The sequence below is a fragment of the Rattus norvegicus genome, chromosome 4, assembly GCF_021556685.1.
Source record: "Rattus norvegicus strain SHRSP/BbbUtx chromosome 4, alternate assembly SHRSP_T2T, whole genome shotgun sequence".
Lineage (NCBI taxonomy): Eukaryota > Metazoa > Chordata > Mammalia > Rodentia > Muridae > Rattus > Rattus norvegicus.
In genome coordinates, this window is record NC_141537.1 from 16034268 (window position 1) to 16052203 (window position 17936).

General features: G+C 39.0%; 1 protein-coding gene and 1 long non-coding RNA gene across 12 annotated transcripts in view; one reads left to right on the top strand and one right to left on the bottom strand.

Moving 5' to 3' along the window:
* The window catches only part of Magi2 (membrane associated guanylate kinase, WW and PDZ domain containing 2), a 1487762-nt gene that overhangs the window by 803876 nt on the left and 665950 nt on the right, over positions 1-17936 (bottom strand).
* Positions 444-17416, top strand: LOC134486553 (uncharacterized). Its single transcript, XR_015685904.1, has 2 exons — positions 444-674; positions 15672-17416. It is a non-coding gene; the product is annotated as an uncharacterized LOC134486553 (long non-coding RNA).

Sequence of the window (17936 nt, forward strand, 5' to 3'; positions counted from 1 at the left end):
TTAGTTGATCCAGTAGGCCACGTTCTTCCGATATCTTCCAGCCCTTCTGGCTCCTATAGACCACCAACACATTCTACACAGGGTTCCCTGATCTCCAAGGAAGGGACTGTACGGAGACTTGTGATTGATCTTCTCTCTCAGCATAATGTCTGGTTCCACAGCCAGCATCGGCTCTGCACCCTGCGCCCACTCCCATCTGCTAGCAGAGGAAGCCTCTCTGATCTGTGAGTGTAGCATAATATCACTCTTAACTCAATCCTTATACCCACAAGTATATCTCATCAAATAAACTTTTCTTTGAATCAGACGGACATTATTACGCAAAACTACAACTTGTCAGACTATGGAGATAAAGCAATTGTTGGGTGCCCAGACGCAGTGAATACATCTACAACGTAACTCCAGAGGAGTAAGAAACCTGTAAGATTGTGTCTCCTAGAAACGAAGGAAACTACCTCTATGACGCCTCAATATAACTGCCTATAAAACACTAGAACAATGACAGCATCAATAGATTCGCTGGCCCTGGAAAGAAATCTCAGAGCTACCGGCAACTGATGACTGCTGAGATGGGGGAACTGGCCTCTCTCGGGGACGAACTCCCTAACTGGCTATCCGATACCAAGTGCTCAGCGTTCAAAACGTACATATTCAAGCAGCACGATACTGAACGAGTAGGTTGTGTTTACACATTTATTCATATATAATATATATATATATATATATATAACAATAATATTCAGGGAGAAAAAGGCAATGGATTTGAGAGGGAGGGGTGGGAACATAATAAAGACTGGAGGGAGGAAAGGTGAGAGAAAAGTTCGAAATTATATTTAAATTAACATTAAAACAAACAAAAATAAACGTCTAGGCAGAAGGGAGTAAACTTTCTGCAAATGAACTTAATCTAATTAGTTTCGCTTTTGGTGGGAACTACACAAAAATAATTTGATTTTGAGTAGCAGGATGTTTTAGTTAGGCTTTTACTGCTGTGAACAGACACCATGACCAAAGCAAGTCTTATAAAGGACAACATTTAATTGGGGCTGGCTCACAGGTTCAAAGGTCAGTCCATTATCATCAAGGTGGGAGCATGGCAGCATCCAGACAGAAGAAGCTGAGAGCTCTACATCTTCATCTGGAGGTTGCTAGCAGAATACTGGCTTCTAGGCAGCTAGGATGAGGGTCTTAAAGCCCATGCCCACTGTGACATACCCACTCCAACAAGACCACACCTCCAAATAGTGCCAATCCCTTGGCCAGTCATATACAAACCATTACACAGTATATAGGAAGAACATTTCTTCAACAGTTTTCATACGAGAATGACTCATTTGAGTCTGCCCCAAGTGTGTGAGTAAAAATGATCCCATTTTATAGAAAATTAACCTGAACAACTCAAAGTCTAGGCTCATGTGTTTCTAAATCCAAGCTTTTTTTCTCTATGGCTTCATTTCTTATAATTCCTCAACAAATCTCAATTAAAACAAACAAAAGCAAGACAAACAAATGTTCTATGGACACTTTGATGGTGAGACATAGGCTAAGCAAATGAAATCCCTTATCCCAAGGCTCGGGAACCATTATGGAATAGACGGAGGAAAGATGGTGAAGGCAGTCATTGGCCTACAGGAGCAATAGGCGGGTAAACCCTATCAGGGTTGCTCTACTAGTGAGCTCATAGCAGCTATGGCTGCCTCCAAAATGCTGACATAAGATTATGCTGGTCAACAGTTAGGCAAGGAGGAGAGGGGCTCACCAGGCCATGCCTCCTGCTGAGAAGTTATTGATACCTCGAGATAGGGAGGATTTGTTTTCTTTAATGGTGTCACCTAGAGAGCAGCATGCTTCTGTGGTTGGCTCTGCATTCCTGGATTCAGGAGCAGCATAGTAAGGGTTAAGAAAAGAGAAGGCTTGAGGATGGGAGGGGGTGGAAGGTGGGAGGTGGATCTGGAAGAAGTTAAGGGAGGTTAGGAGGCTGAATATGATCAAAATATATTGTAGGCATGCATGGGATTCTCAAAGAATTTATAATATATATATTTCAATAGTAAAAATAGTTGGATCCTGAAAATAGAATTAATTTTAAAAAAGATGTTGGGTTGGGGAGTAGGAGGAAGACATGAATGGAGAAGAGGAAGAAAAGTATCTGAAGTAAGAAAAAGATCAAGTTGAAAAGCGAGAATTGATTGTTCCTTGAACTTCAGCCAGAACTGACATTTTCTGAGTACCAAAGTACACTGTACTAGCCACCTCCAACATGAGCTCAGTGATCCTTTTCATGTCCAGACTTACACATGTGCACATTGAATAGAGGTCTGATCTTTATAGCCCATGGGAAAAATGCCGAGATAAGAGGATATGACTTCTAAAACTGAGTCATAAAATATAATAAAGCAGCTTTTACCTTGGGTCATTTACTGTGCCAGATAGAGGAGACCCTTTAGTAACTCTAGAAAGCTAAGGCAATCTTGGGGAGACCTAGCAGCGTTAATTGGAAGTGAATCCTTTGGAGCCAGTAAAACTCTAAGATGACATCAGCCCTAGAAATTTCCTGTGAGGCAGGTCCAAATCTATGAAGAAAATAAATTGCAAAGCATTATATATTACTTACTGTTTTAACCTAATCTTGCATAACACAGTGGGCAGTTAGTCACTTAATGCAAAATATTAACACAAACAGAGAGATGATTTGTTCTATAGATCATAACTTATGAGATCAATGTTTTGTAGATTTATGCCTGAAGTAAAGTGTATAGCATGTATTTGGGTCTTAAGAAGCTGAACCTGATTGCTAATATTTAGAATAGCCATTAAGAACATTGTCAACAGAGTTAACCTGGGGTAGCGGTATGACACCCTAGACGGCCAGGCTGGGTGAAGACTTTGATTCCTGTCATAGAGAGGTTGGGGCTCCAAAGCAGGTTAGACAGATTTTAATAAATGTGCTATTAGTTAAAAGTTTAAGTTTATTGCATTTCAGTTTCTACATGGGCAAAATGTAATGCATGAATTATCTAACATATTAACATACCTAACATATCTAACATATCTAACATACCTCAAAGTGCATTTAATTACTTAGGTATATAAATTTCCAAAAAGCCTTTCCATCATCATTGCCGTCATCATCATCGTCATAATCAAAGGCTCAGTGGAATCCTGGGTAGGGTCATAGCATTATACCAGAGAATCTCTTAATTGTTGCCAGTGTGAATCTCATGATTCTATGAGTTGTACTTATTCTGTATACATAACACTTCATTAAATTCACTATGGTTCTTTCTTAGAAGGTAAATTTAGGAAATGTGAGAATGATGGATCATGTCAGGGACACAAATCTAACTGTCTTCCAGTGTAGTTCAACTCATAGTATTCTGTATCAGTGTTTGCCTATCCCCTGGTACTAACAAAACCCAGGGAGTCAGTTACATCAATGATCCTAAAATAGTTTACCCTCACCATTTCCTTACATTTCAAGGCACTAAAGACTTTGGCTTATGTGCTATAGGGCTCATAGTTTTGGATACTGAAATTCCACATTTTAAAATTATAAATCAATTCACTAAAATGATGATTATTAGCCAATTGTGATCATGCAAATTATATGTTTCATAAAAGGTAAGAATATGGTATAATATTCAAAAATAATGGAATTATTCATACATTTAATTATCTATGATAATGGAAGACTTGTGTTCTCTAATCTGTCCTTTTGATTTGATGCAGTGTCAGTGCCACAAAGCCCTTGGAACACTCCCTTATATACTGATGGGAGAATGACAGTGGTAAAAATAAAATACATTTCATACTATTATGAAAAGAGATTTGTCTTAGGAATCTTCATATCCTACTTTGAGAGCTACATGGCTACTCTGTGAGGGCATGAAAGAATGAAAATCCTTGATGCTGGCTCAGTGGTTCAGAGCATTCGTTGCCCTTGTAGAGGACATGGGTTCAGGTCCTAGTACTCACATAGTAGCTCACGAACACCTGTAACTCCAGTTCCAGGTAGATGTATGCTCTCCTCTAGTCTCCATGGGCTCCTACATACACATGGTTCTCAAAGAAGTAAGTGCTTGTACATATAAAATAAATACAAATAAATAAGATCCTTGGTGGTGAAACCACCCCTTATCCTGTCCTCCTTTTTTCCATTAAGGCATTAACTGAGCACTCATTAGAAAGCTAGAGAGTAGCCAGCATTACTAAAAACAGTACTTCACAATCAGGCTAAACCTTCTGGATACATTATCTCATTGGATGATTAGTTTTGGTCTTAACAAAAGCTGAGGCTACAGATTACACAAGAATCAAGGGTGCATCTGAGTTCTAGCTGACTGAAAACTAACTCATGACACTTGTCATTTACAGCTTAGGAACTTGGGGGCTTACTGTCCCAGAACTGAAGTCCCTTGATCTACAAAGAGAGCTTTGAATAATAGTTGAGGGAATAGAAAAATAGCTTAAGCGATAGATGTACACTGAATTTGCATTTAAATTAGTGTTTATCATATGAGGCTCATCTCTTAAGTTCCAGCAGTTAGAAACCTGAAGCAATAAGATCAGATTCGTGGGCAGTCTGAGAAGTATCATTCCAAGGTTAGTCTGGGCTACATATTGCTAATATGTCAAAATAAAATAAAATAACAAAATTTAATCAATCAGTTGACCAACCAATCAACCAACCAACCAACAGAAAACACAGGTCCGTAGAGTTTTTCTACAAACAGACATTCTAGTAGGCAGCGAACTGGAGCATTGATGAATATTTCCCAGAGGGCTGAGATGGTTGTTGCAAATTATCAAGTTGACACAATCTACAGCCACCTGAACATAGAACCTGAATTAAGGATTGTCCGGACAAGGTTGTCTAAATCAGGCTTCCAGGCATGCCTCTGGAGATTGTTTGGATTGTGTTAATTGTGGTTGGAAGATCTGGCACTTCAGGAGGCATCATTCCCTAGGCCTGAGACACTGCACTGAGAGTACTGGCATGCATGAAGTTACTGCTCTTTGTCCCTGGTCCTGTCTCATTCTGGTTGTGATCTCAAGCCCCTGCTGTTGTGACTCCCTTATTGTGATGGACAGTAACCTGGAAATGTGAGCTTAAATGGTCTCTTTCTCCCCTGGGAGCTTAGACAGTCTCAGAGCATATTATCGAGCACATTATCATAAGAATCAGAAAAGAAACCCAGGCAAGGAACAACTTAAACTGGGTCTGTGGCGTAGGGGCTTATGCGACTGGGCTATATGAGTCTCTTCCATTTCCAATGCCAAAATAAAATAAGATAAGATAAAATAAAATAGCAAAACATAATGACATTTATAATAAATGTCAGAGGGCAGATGAGAGTATGAAAATTCAGAAAAACAGTAGAAAGCATAAGAATATGATAGGGGATCTACTTTACATGGAAATAAAAGGTTTGTGTGATAAACAAAGGAGACTTAAACAGTTAGGGTGAACAACACAGTATTTTATTGCTGGTGTTGAAGGTGTAAGAGCACAGTGTTCTCGCCCCAGCATAATAGCCCTAGTACTATGGAGGCTACCTACCCAGGGATGGGGGAAGAGTCTTAGAGACTGTACAACCTTAACTTTAATCAACTAAAGGCTGGTATGTTTTTCAGACTAAGGAACTTCTCTCTGGAGCACACCAATAGCTACAGTTGATTAAGTATGGTACAATATAATCTCATGCTCAAGGTGTAATATTTCTTAATCGTAAACAGTACAGTTTAATATCAATAGTGAAAACTGTAACTCTGAGCCTTACTATGCCTATCCCACATCCCCAATAATGACAAGGAGGCTATATTTCTTTACAATGTTTTTGGCCTTGGCTTAGGCTTGCTCTCCAGCTAGCTCCTAACCTGTAAACCCTCTTGTATGATTCTATGGTCCGTCATGTGGCTGGTTCCCTCTCCTCAGTTTCACATCTCCGCTTTCCTCCAAGTCAAGGTGTCAAATCTCTGACCTCTGATTCTTCCTCCGATTTACTCTCTGCTGGATGTCTCATCTTACTATTCTGCCTTTTAATATTTATCTGTAGGCCTTTTATTTTAACCAGTCAGAAGGTCCCTTAGGCAGGCAAGGAAGGACAGACACATGTCTTCACAGAGTGTACAAAACATCACTCCAACAGAAGACACTGATCCACTTGGTGTGAGAACAGTGGTGGGGGTGGGAGCGAGCAGAATGTTAGGATCATGAATTTCAAGTTTATCAATGGAAGTTGCTATGCTACTGAGTCCAGCCAGGCATGTGCTCTTTGGTGATTCATAGTTCACACCGATGTCATGAAAAAGGGATCACAATGGGCAGATATGTTAGTATTTGATAGGTGATCTACATCAATGATCTAGTCTTTAAACTTAGAGGATATAATGATGGATGCACAGCTTGATCCCTAACCCTAAGCTTACTTTCTTTAGGAAGAACCCTCCACACCATCCACTATTAGATTAACACTGCTCCTCGCCAATGATGATTTAATTAGATTGACACTCTGAAAAGGCTCTCTGAACGTGGGTACCTGTCCCTGACAAGAAAGACAGTTCTTGGTCTTTAAGACCCCTAAGTGTGGACCATGCCTTTCAACGTGAGATTTGTAAGCAATGATGGTGGGATTTTGGTTCCCATTTGCCTTAGCATTTTCTTCTTAATGCATTTGCTTTAGATTGCAGCCACAGAAAATGGATGCTATTTGCTGAGTCCCCTAAAGGCTCTAAAAATGTGGTATTATTATTGTTAGTTTTTGAAGAAGCAAAGGAAAATAGCATGTGAGTGGAGTGACAGCAATTTCCACAGGAATCTTGTGAGATTGGCTTTGGGGGTATCTGATTTAATCAAGCAGATTGGTTGGCACAATGTCTTACATATTTTCCAGTCTAAAAAGTAAAGCAGTTGCCTGAGATTTAGATAAAGGAACTACAAAAACCACCAATAAAGCAACTTCAAAATTCTACTTCCTAATGTTCCTCCAAATATCTCAAATTTCCCATATGAGAGCTTTGGCGTTCTCTTTACTTCAAATCTCTTGGCTCCTATATATTGCCGAAAAATTAAATTACACCAACTCATCCACATTTTCCCAAGATACATGAAAAGAGCTGAAATTTTTGTAAAAACTTCTTAAGTTGACATAAAAAGTAATAAATTTCGAGAAGAATATCTAGTTAATGGAATTGGTACATTGTTTTCCCCAAACCAAAGCTTTCCCAGGACAAATTTTTTCACATAACGAGTCATGTGTTGGTGACTCAAGTTCCTTTCAATTGTGGTATTTCTGAAAGTTAAGTTAGAAGTCATTTGGGAAGGGAAAATATATTATTGATCATGTTATACTTAAGATGAAACATTAGGCCAAAACATCTACCATCAATAATATATGGCAAGATAGAAAATTACAGTTACAGAAATTTACTTGCAAAATTTTAAATTTTATCAAAACAAATAAAGTTAATATCAGCCTCCATGCTCCAGGTGAAAGAATAAAAAATGCAGCTAAGAAGTCAGAAGTTTAAAAAAGCCCTAAATACCTCAAATTCCCGACCCTGCCCTCTACCTGTACTAGCTGACCATAAAGTTAGATTAAAATCTTAGAGAATAATCTTGAGAAACAGGAAGCTCCTCCTTGTGATTTACTGGTATTCTCGACACTTTCCAAGGACGCCATCCCTGCCCCCTCGGGTTGTGGTTTCTCCCTTTAAATACCCTTTCTCTCAGCCTCTCGGGGTCGAACTCCACTGCCCCTGCGTGGGATACGAGTCTCGACCCCAGTGCACTGGTTCCTTTCAATAAACCTCATGTTCATTACAGCAAGGACATTCTCACGTGAGTTCTTGGGGGGGGGGTCGCATCATCCTGAGACTTGAGTGAGGGTCTCCCCGCTCCGGGGGTCTTTCACAGGTGTTGCCTTTTAGGATGGTTGTGAACTAATATTTACTGATCATTGAAAAAGCTGAGTAAGTGCAATTGGTGAGGAGAAATTATATTTTATTACATATTTTGAAATTAAAATACAACTATATCATTTTCCCCATTTTCTTCCCTCTCTGAAGTCCTCTTACGTATGTCCTTTCTCTCTCTCTCAAATTTATTGCCCCATTTCCTTTAAGTGTTCTTACGCATGCAAGTGCACACAAACACAAATCTTACTAAATATATAAATCTTGCCTTTCCAAATTACATATAACACTGAAAATATCAAAGTGGTATTAAAATGGAAAATCTGGACCCTTGTTTTCTTTATCATTCTGAAAAATAAAGTGACTCACTATTAAATTTTAGTTCTGGCTTTGATAGGCTGGGGACCATTAATTTCAGAGAACTTAAAGTCTAATTATTGTAAAAATTAATGAGTAGTATACAGTCAGATACTTTTTCAAGTAAAAATCAGAAATTCGTTTAGTCTCTCAAGCTTTTCTGATAATGAAGTATTATTTTTTTATTTTGAAATATCAAAGCAATGGATTTCTTTTGTTCCTAAAATTGTTTTTAAATGAGTGGATTTTGCATCTTGGCGTCACAAAATACACAAAAACCATCTTCAGTATTTTAATTATAAAACAAATTGAAGACCTTGGTGATGTTCATAAAATCAGGATGTAATACAAACTTTATCATGCATTATTCATAAACTCTTAAATTATGTGATTGGTTAGAGTATTAAAATATGTAATGAAATGAGTTTTGAATTTTATCCAGCATCTTGCAACTCAAGCACATTTTCCTGGGCACAATTTACTTTTTGGAGTTCAAAATATAATTTCGCTTTCTTTATAAAGCACATTAATTCATGTTCATTATAACTGAGATTAAAAACAGCTTTCTGCCTCCTTCTCTTCACATAAGTAAGATGTTTCATTATTCAATGAAAGGATGTGGCTGCCCCACCTGGGGATCCATCCCACATGCAGACACCAAACCCAGTCACTGTTGCTTGCTGACAGGAGCCTGATATGGATGTCTCCTGAGAGGCTCTGCCAGAGGATGACAAATACAGATGCAGATGCTTGAAGCCAACCATTGAGACTGATCACAGGGACCCCAATGGAGGAGTTAGGGGAAAGACTGAAGGAGCTGAAGGGGCCTTATCTGGCATCAATGGGAGGGGAGGCCCTTGATCCTGTAGGGCGGTGATGTGGGAGTGGGAGGTGGGTGGGGGAGCACTTTCATAGAAGCAGGGTAAGGGGGAATAGGTAGGGGGTTTGTAGAGAGGAAACCAGGAAAGGGGACAACATTTGAAATGTAAATAAATAAAATATCTAATTTAAAAAAGAAAGAAAGAAAGGAGTTGGGGATGGGGGGTGGGGTGGGGAAGCAATCTCTCTTTGTATTTTCAGTGTAAGGAAATCCAAACAAGACTTGTGGCATAGAAAACTAATATAACGATCAAAACAAAAATGTTTCTAAATACTAGCAAAAATAATACAAAATCATTATTTTTGAAAATAATTATTAGTGCTCCAGAGTGCCTAAGCATGCGTCTAATAAAACATGTGTTAAATATAAAAGCAACTAAGTGTTAATGAAGAAAGTAAAGTATGAAGAAATAAATGGCCAGAGATGACCATGAGTCAGAAGAACCAGCACAGTGTGCAGTCTCTGCACATTATACATTATGTCATACAATTTCAATTAAAATCTGTGGATGGACTTTCATCAGTATTCACCAGTTGATTCTACAGTTTGTAGGGTCTCACTTTGTAGAGGAGGCTGGCCCCAAATTCACAGAGGTCTTTATGCCTTTTCCTCTTGAGTAATGAGATTAAAGGTGAATACCACTACAACCAGATGAGATGAACAGTTCTGTTCAAATTCTAAAACTTAGAAACTTCACTGGACACAAGTGTAAGATTCATTAAGCAGAGTAAGGATGACAGTGCAGAATTTAGCTTAAGGGAGAGATACGCAGGTCAACAGAAACTAACAGAAATTATGGAAATAAATTCATACAAATATAAGCGATTGAATTTTTTGATAAATAAAGGGGAAGCTAATCTTCTCAGTAAATGTTGTTAAAACAATTAGATATGCATATCCACAAATGGGGCAGGAGGACTTAAATGAAGCCTTGTATTGCATGGAAGAATCTAAATGAATCATAGTTATGAAAGTAAATCTACAAAATGTTTGTAAGGAAAATATATGAAGAAAATCAGCATAAATACAGGCTAAGTAAATCTTTATGGAACCAAACCGTAACCCATGATGAAAAGTTAAAATTTGACTTTATTAAAAGCTGAGATACCTGTTCTGAGAAACGTTTTGGGTATGTGTGTGAGGGTGAATGGATGCATATGCTATCTGTGTGTGGCAAGTCCTACAGGGCCATTTCTGTCCTCACCCTTTGGGATACGGCACAGTAATTTCTCCTCTTTTGAAACTTGACATTTCATTTTTCATCATTATTCAGTGTTTTATGATTAGTTATTTCCTCATAAATTGGAAAAACAGTTCAAAAGCTAGCTTCTTCCAATTCCTTGGTCCTTATTCCTCTACATCTCTAAAGTCTCTGGCTAAATGACTTGCAAGGGAAGCTTTCACTTGTCATTGGATGGTCAGTGTCTTTGTGCTCCCAGGAGCTGTTCATCTACATATGTGCCAGGCTGAGATTATTTTAGTGTAGGGCAAACAAGCAGGAAGGAAGACTGACCATAATGATCATGTTATAAGGCAGGATTTTAAAAATCCTTTTGCCTCTGAGCAAGATGTGACTGTTGAAACTATGGTAGATGGACAAGGCTTGAAGGGCAGCTTTGGTGAGCAGAACTGCAGAAGTGAGAGGCTGACACTGGAGCCTAGATTTTCTTCTGGATGACTCTACAACATCCTCTAAAACACAGCCTTGCCTTGTGTTGGGTCTAGTGCCATCTGGACATTGCATGAGTCTACCTTCCTGCCATTACCTCTGCTACTGAGACTGAACTCACACTTGTGACTGGCTGTTCAACAGGAAGGGCAATTAGGAAATGTCTTTTCCCATTCTATATACACCACTATCTTAGCTACTTCTCTATTGATGTGATAAGACATTAAGAGAGAAGCTACCTACAGAAGAGTTGATTGGACTTACAGTTTCAGAGCATTAGAGGCCAAGATCATCATGACAGGATTTGTCCTAGGGCAGTAGCCAAGAATTTATATGATGAGACCCAAACATAAGACAAATGGGAGTAGTCTGGGCTTTTGGAAACTCAAACACTACCAGCAGAGACACACCTCCTCCAACAAGGCCACACCTCTTAATCCTTCCCAAACAGCTCCACCAACTGGGGGCTAAGTGTTGAAATATATCATCCCATGGGGACCATTCTCACTTAAGCCACCACAATGACAGATGGCAAGGAACAAAGGCTTTACTGGAAATTATATGTTTCTAAGATAAAATGAAACAAAACAAAACAAAACTTGCCCTTTTTTATCTTTGACCCCTTATAATATGTTCACTGATGGTTTGGTGGGGCTACTAACTTTAAATGCTTTCATTTCAGAGGGTATACTGTTTGATTGGCCTCTTAGAAGGAATGCCTCAGATCGAGCTGCAAAAGTTTATACGTAATCTACCTACATGGGTAGAGAAGAGTTAAGTGTAATTAATTTCACAATGTAACCTTGACATATCTTGGTCAAATGTCATCACTAGTCTTAGCTCTGTTTTCCCAATATTGTAGAATATCTCCCTCTGCATGAAGTGAGAGAAAGGAAGGAAATGTTTATTTGGGGTTGTCTGTGTGGTCAAGACTTCTCAGCTGACTGCCAAGAAATGTAAATTGTCTTCCTGTGGTCAGGGTCAAGTAGTTCCTGGAGAATGAGACTCTAGGGTTCTGCTTGCCTTTCTTCAAATGTTACAGCTTTGTGGTGGTTATTTCCACTGTTCCTTCTCGGGAACTTCATTACTGTAAACCTCAGCGCACAAGACAACATTTTCAGCATATACTGGAGAGCATATGTCTAGACTTAGAGCATGATCTTGAAGCCAGCTTCAGAAAAGATAAATACATGAAGCAATTAAGGTGACAAACATATTTGTTTAAGGATGATGTGGTTATTCCCTGGGCTGTTCTTTCAAGACTTTTTTTTACATACATTTGGACTGTAAAAAGAAGTTGATAAAACATTCATCAAATCAAGCTCCTAGGGACCTGCATGCCTGACTGCATTGCTTTTGACATTTTATAATTGACTTTTATGTTTTTATAAGCTGTTGGTTGCATTTCTTGTACAGCCATATTAAATGATTTTTTCTATAGCACACAGCATTCCTATATGGTTCTGTGGTAGAACTTACTCATGTGTTGAAGAATTTAGGAAATATCTCTTGTTTTTATTTTTGGGGCATTGTGACTCTTGTAGTTGAATTTGTCTCTTTGCTTTTTCTGGCTAAGGACTTCAGAGTCAAATTTACAATCCATTTCCAGCACTTAGTTCTGTCTTTGTTGTGTTGTGTCTCTAGGGCATGAATTTCTATAATAACTTTTCCAACATTTACTCAGAAATACACCCTATATACCTATTTATATCAAATATTTATCATGTATTTATTTTTAGACTATAATAAATCTGCATTCTGCTAGTTACAAATTTTTTTCAGTTGAGAGAGGATAAAACTAATTGCTTAACATCTGTATGTGCCTGTGTCAGAAACACAGATACAGAGGAGTGTGTGTGTGTGTGTGTGTGTGTGTGTGTGTGTGTGTGTGTGTGTGTGTAGGTCTGTGTTCACATAAATAAACTGATTTGGACTATATGTTTAGAGACTTGAAATATTATAAAGTTTACCTAAGCTGGATCTCGGCAATGCTCCCTCAGCCACTGCCACAGCCAATAAGAGTGTGCTACAATAAAAGCAATGGGATACTCTTCTCCACTCCTCTGTGTTCTTACAGAATCCTGTCAAAGGAGATCAATAGATACAATGTCAAAGAGACTCCATACAAGGATTTCAGGGACCCAATGACAAAATTACATGTCTTCCATGGAAATCTCAAACTGTTCCTATATGATCCAAGAATCTACTTCCAGTGTTCATTATGCCATACATTAACCCCCTACCCCAGATTGAACTCAGGAGTGCATTCATGCAAAGCATCCACTCTACCATTGACCAAGAGCCCGAGTCTTATCAATCAGAGGAGCACCTATCTACAAAAAGTATAGTAGGATGTTTAGGGATAAAACTATTAATCTAATTCATTTATAGATAAATTGATTAATTAAGTAGCCTTTAAAGGCTGTGTGGCCTATGATATAAATACTACAAACTCTTAAATTAGAGAAGACAAAACTAAAACTTCTCCTGATATGTCAGTATAACTATTATCAGGTACACTGGGTCTGGTTTTCTCACAAGTCTATGAATGTGGTCAGAGAGAGTAAGTCAGGACAAGTTTGTGAGTTTTTGTTGCACCTTTGTCATTGGTTGTCATAGGGCACCTCAGTGAAACTGAACTTGAAAAACTGGGAACAGTGGATGGCCAGCAGTGCCACTGGATAGTCTAGGGATATTTGGGAAAATGATCCTTTTGAAAGATAAATTATTTTCTTTCCATTTTAATTTGACTGTAAAAAGGCTAATTCACCCTGTATAAGAGATACATAAATGTGTAATTGTAAATGTAGAAGGAAGGCTATTACAGAACAGGAAGGAGACCGGAGGGAGATGAAAAGGAGATAGAAGAAGTTAATGGGGACATGATAAATGTACAAGGCATGCATGTATAGAACTGTGTAATAATAATGCATCATTCTGTGTGATGAATATTGCTGTAAATTTGTGAATCTCACAAGGATAAAAGCATGGGATAAATGGCAAATCTATTACAAGACTTAGGCTGGCGCAATGCTTGGTGGGTAACTTGCTTGCTGCCAAGCCAGACACCTGAGTTTAATAACCAGAAGCAGCATGGTAGAGAGATTCAGTCCCTTAAACAAATTGTTCTTTGACCTCCATGTGGGCTTGTGACATGTATATACACATACACAGAAACATACATGTGCATAGACACATGTGCATAGACACATGTGCATAGACACATGTGCACACACATATACACACATGCATACACACATGAGAAAATAAACGTGCTTAAAAATTACAGAAAACTAAAATGATTATTTTAGAAGAAAAGTGCTTGAAGCAAGTAAAAGATATAGATGATATGCTGGCTAGTTTTTGTTAACTTGATTTAAGCTAGAGTCATCTGAAAGGAGGGAACCTCAATTAAGAAAATGCCTCAGCGAATGCTCACAGCCAACCATTGAACTGAGAACGGGGTCCCCACTGGAGGAGTTAGAGAAAGGATTGAAGGAGCCGAAGGGGTTTGCAACCTCATAAGAACAACAATACTAACCAACCAGAGCTCCTAGGGACTAAACCACTACCCAAAGACTACACATGGACAGACCCATGGCTCCAACTGCATATGTAGCAGAAGATGGCCTTGTTGGGCACCAAAAGGAGGGCAAGCCCTTGGTCCTGCCAAGGCTGGACCCCTAGTGTAGGGGAAAGTCATGACAGGAAGGTGGGAATGGGTGGGTGGTTGGGTGGGAGAAAGGGGATAACATTTGAAATGTAAATAAAAAAATCCAATAAAAAATTAAAAAAAGAAAAAAGAAAAGAAAATGCCTCAGAAGATCAGGATTTAGGCAGACAATGGCATTTTCTTAATCAGTGATCATGGGCAAAAGCTCAGCCCATTGTGGGTAGAAACACTCTGGGCTGGTGGTCCTGGACTCTATAAGAAAGCAGGCTGAGCAAGCTATGAGGAACAAGCCAGTAAGCAGCACCCCTCCATGGCCTCTGCATCAGCTCCTATCTCCAGGTTACTGCCCTGTTTGAGTTCTAGTCTTGGCTTCTTTCAATGAACTGTGACTTAGGGTATGTAAGCCAATACCCTCACCCCAATTGCTTTATCTCAGCAGTAGTAAGCCAAAGTAATACAGATGATTATGTAGAAAAGAGATTGAAGATCAATGCTGTAGAGTTATAGTTATATGTGGTCACTTAAACTTTCTGCTTCTTTAGAAAGGTGAAATACACATGTGCTATTTTAGCATTCCTTGTTTCTTGTGTATTTATTACAATTAGCACACAGAATGTCTATGGATGGGTAGACCAGCTCCCTCTGAACAAACCAGGCTGCTAATCCACTATGTCTCATGTTCAATGTGTTCAGAGAGTATTCTCTTTTCTTTTTTCCTTCCTTTTTTCCGTATTCTCTCTCTCTCTCTCTCTCTCTCTCTCTCTCTCTCTCTCTCTCTCTCTCTCTCTCTCTGTGTTTCTGGAACCTAAGTACTTTTTGTCTTTGCCCACAAAAGACCTCTTTCTTTTTTTTACAATTTCTACTGCATGAGGTCCAGTGATGTCACTTACAAGTAACCCAAATCACTGGTTGTGCCAGGTTTTGTACCAAGGCTATAAAAGTCAAAGTAACCCAGTAAATTACTATTATACTTTTGAGTATTTCCTTAATAAGTTATCAATAATAAGAGTTTTTATATGGCTAAAGATGCTTAAGTAAATATTACTCTCTAAAGGGGGAAAGGATTTTTATATAACTTAAAATATTAAAATTAATAATTGGATTCAACATGTCTTTCTTGTTTTATAAGTTATGTTTTAATAGGGAATAACATGTCATTTTAAAACTTAATTTTACAGAAATTTGAGAAAAATGCTTATCCAAAAGTGCTGAATTCTGTAAACAAAGATTTCCTACCCTCACCTCTGTCACTTGGATGTTTGGTTTCCAATGAGTGAGCTCCTAGGATATGAACACAGGAGAGCTGGCCCTGCCCCTTGTCTGCTGCACAGTGCCTTGGACCAGGGAGAGACACCATCTTCCCCTCCTTTGTCCCTCACCATCAATGGCAAACAGGAAAGCTGGCACTGAGATTAAGAGAGTGGAAGAACTGACCATGTCCCTCCCTGACTGCAGCGCTCAGGAGAGCAGGCCCTGCACCTCACCTGGACAGCGGGGTAGAACTGACCCCATTTTTGGAGGTTGCTGGTGAGCTGACAGGCTGGCCAGCTTGGATACCTCTCAGGCCCAGATCCAGGGCTTTGAATTGGCACACCACAACATCTACCCATCAATGAACTGTTGGAGTGCATGAGGGAATTGGTTTTATAGATCCAAAACTATAGGATCTCCATGACTCAAGGCGAGCCAAGAGGAGTCCCAGTGAGGTTCCGGTAGAGTACCAGAAGCCAGAGGCCTTGCAGCAGACCAACAAGTCATTGAAAATGAACATTTGCAAGAAAAGAACTGTGGAGAAAAGAGAATACTGTGGGACACACTATGAAACACTACAGCCTCCACAATGTTTTCTTTTTCTCTATTGGGTAGGGGGAGGTTGCAAGGGTAGACGGTAGGTACAAGGGAATGGAGGTAAGAGGGATTCGGTGCATGGTACTATGATCACAAAGAACCATTGAAGTTTCTTTTTTAAACCTTAAAGAACAAACAAACAAAAAAGAAATTGATTAGTAATCAAGAAGAAGTTTAGGGATAGGATATAGCTCTGAGCCTTTTTGTTCTCTCAGCTACAGGACAAGGGAATGCCATGAGGCATTTCAGTGAGCAGTATTCACGCAAGTCATCTCATGGACATATGTGTCCACTTGTGTGAGGTGTTTAAGGGTGGTGTGCTGGGTGTTGCTGCTTCAGGTGATGACAACATATCACTGTGTGAGACACTGCTATTCTCATGAACTGTAGATTTTAATGGGGTAGAGAGACAACAGAGCACACCAAATGAACAGGTGATCCAGTAACCATAGACTAAAGAATGGAGAGAGTTGGCTGTTTGAGAAACTTAGTACATTAAAATGGGTCTGTTATGTGTATAACAGAATTAGGAACTGCAGAAGCAAGGGCCTTCTACCTACTGCTCATTGAAGGAAGAGTAAAAAAAAAAACAAACTTGTAAATGTGTTTAGTATTTCTACTTTATTTATGTATTTTAAGATTCCTTTATATGATTTGTGTTTATGTGTATGTGTACGCATGTCTCCGTGTGTGAATGCCATTGTGTGTACAGATGGTGACAGGGGTCAGAAGAGGGAATCAGTTTCCTTGGAGCTGGAATTATAGAAAATTGTGAGCAGACTTATATGGGTCCTGCGAGACGAACTAGAGACATATGGAAGAGTAGCAGTTAACGGCTCAGTCATTCCTCCATGGCCAATGTTTTATTTCTTTGGATTATTTTTTCCTTTAAAAACAAATATCTAAAATTATATAACAATGCACAGAATTCTTTTAAGAATATTCGTGTGTGTGTGTGTGAGTGTGTGTGTGTGTGAGTGTGCGTGTGTGCGTGTGTGTGTGTGAGAGTGTGTGTGTTTTTGAGTGTGTGTGTGTGTATGTGCTTGGTGCCTAGAATTAATATTAAACATTAATCTCTCTGCGAGTTTGTTGTTTAATTAGAAAAAAATCAAAATAAATAGTCTTCTTTTACGGTATTTATACATAGTAAAATAGTATAAACTTGGGCTGGGGATGTGGTTCAGGGTGTAAAGTGCTTTGTACATGAAGATATGAGCCCAGAGTCCCAGCATCCTTGGTTACAGTTTGGCACAGTGGCATGTATTTGTAATCCCAGCCCTCGGAAAGGGTAGAGAAGTAGCAAGCCATGGGGTTTGCTGACCAGCCAGATCAGCAGTTCAGTGACTTTCAAGTTTAGTGAGAGACCCTGTCACAGAAAACAAGACGAAGAGCAATAGAGAAGGATCTGCAACGTCAACCTTTGGCCACGGCATGCACACATAAACACATATAGGGAAACTGTGTACATAACACATGTACTCATACGGCACACACGCATATACACAGATACTACATACATACACCATATATACATTAAATCAAGAAATAAGAGATTGATATTGCTCATTTCAGGCAATTCTGTAGGAATTATCATC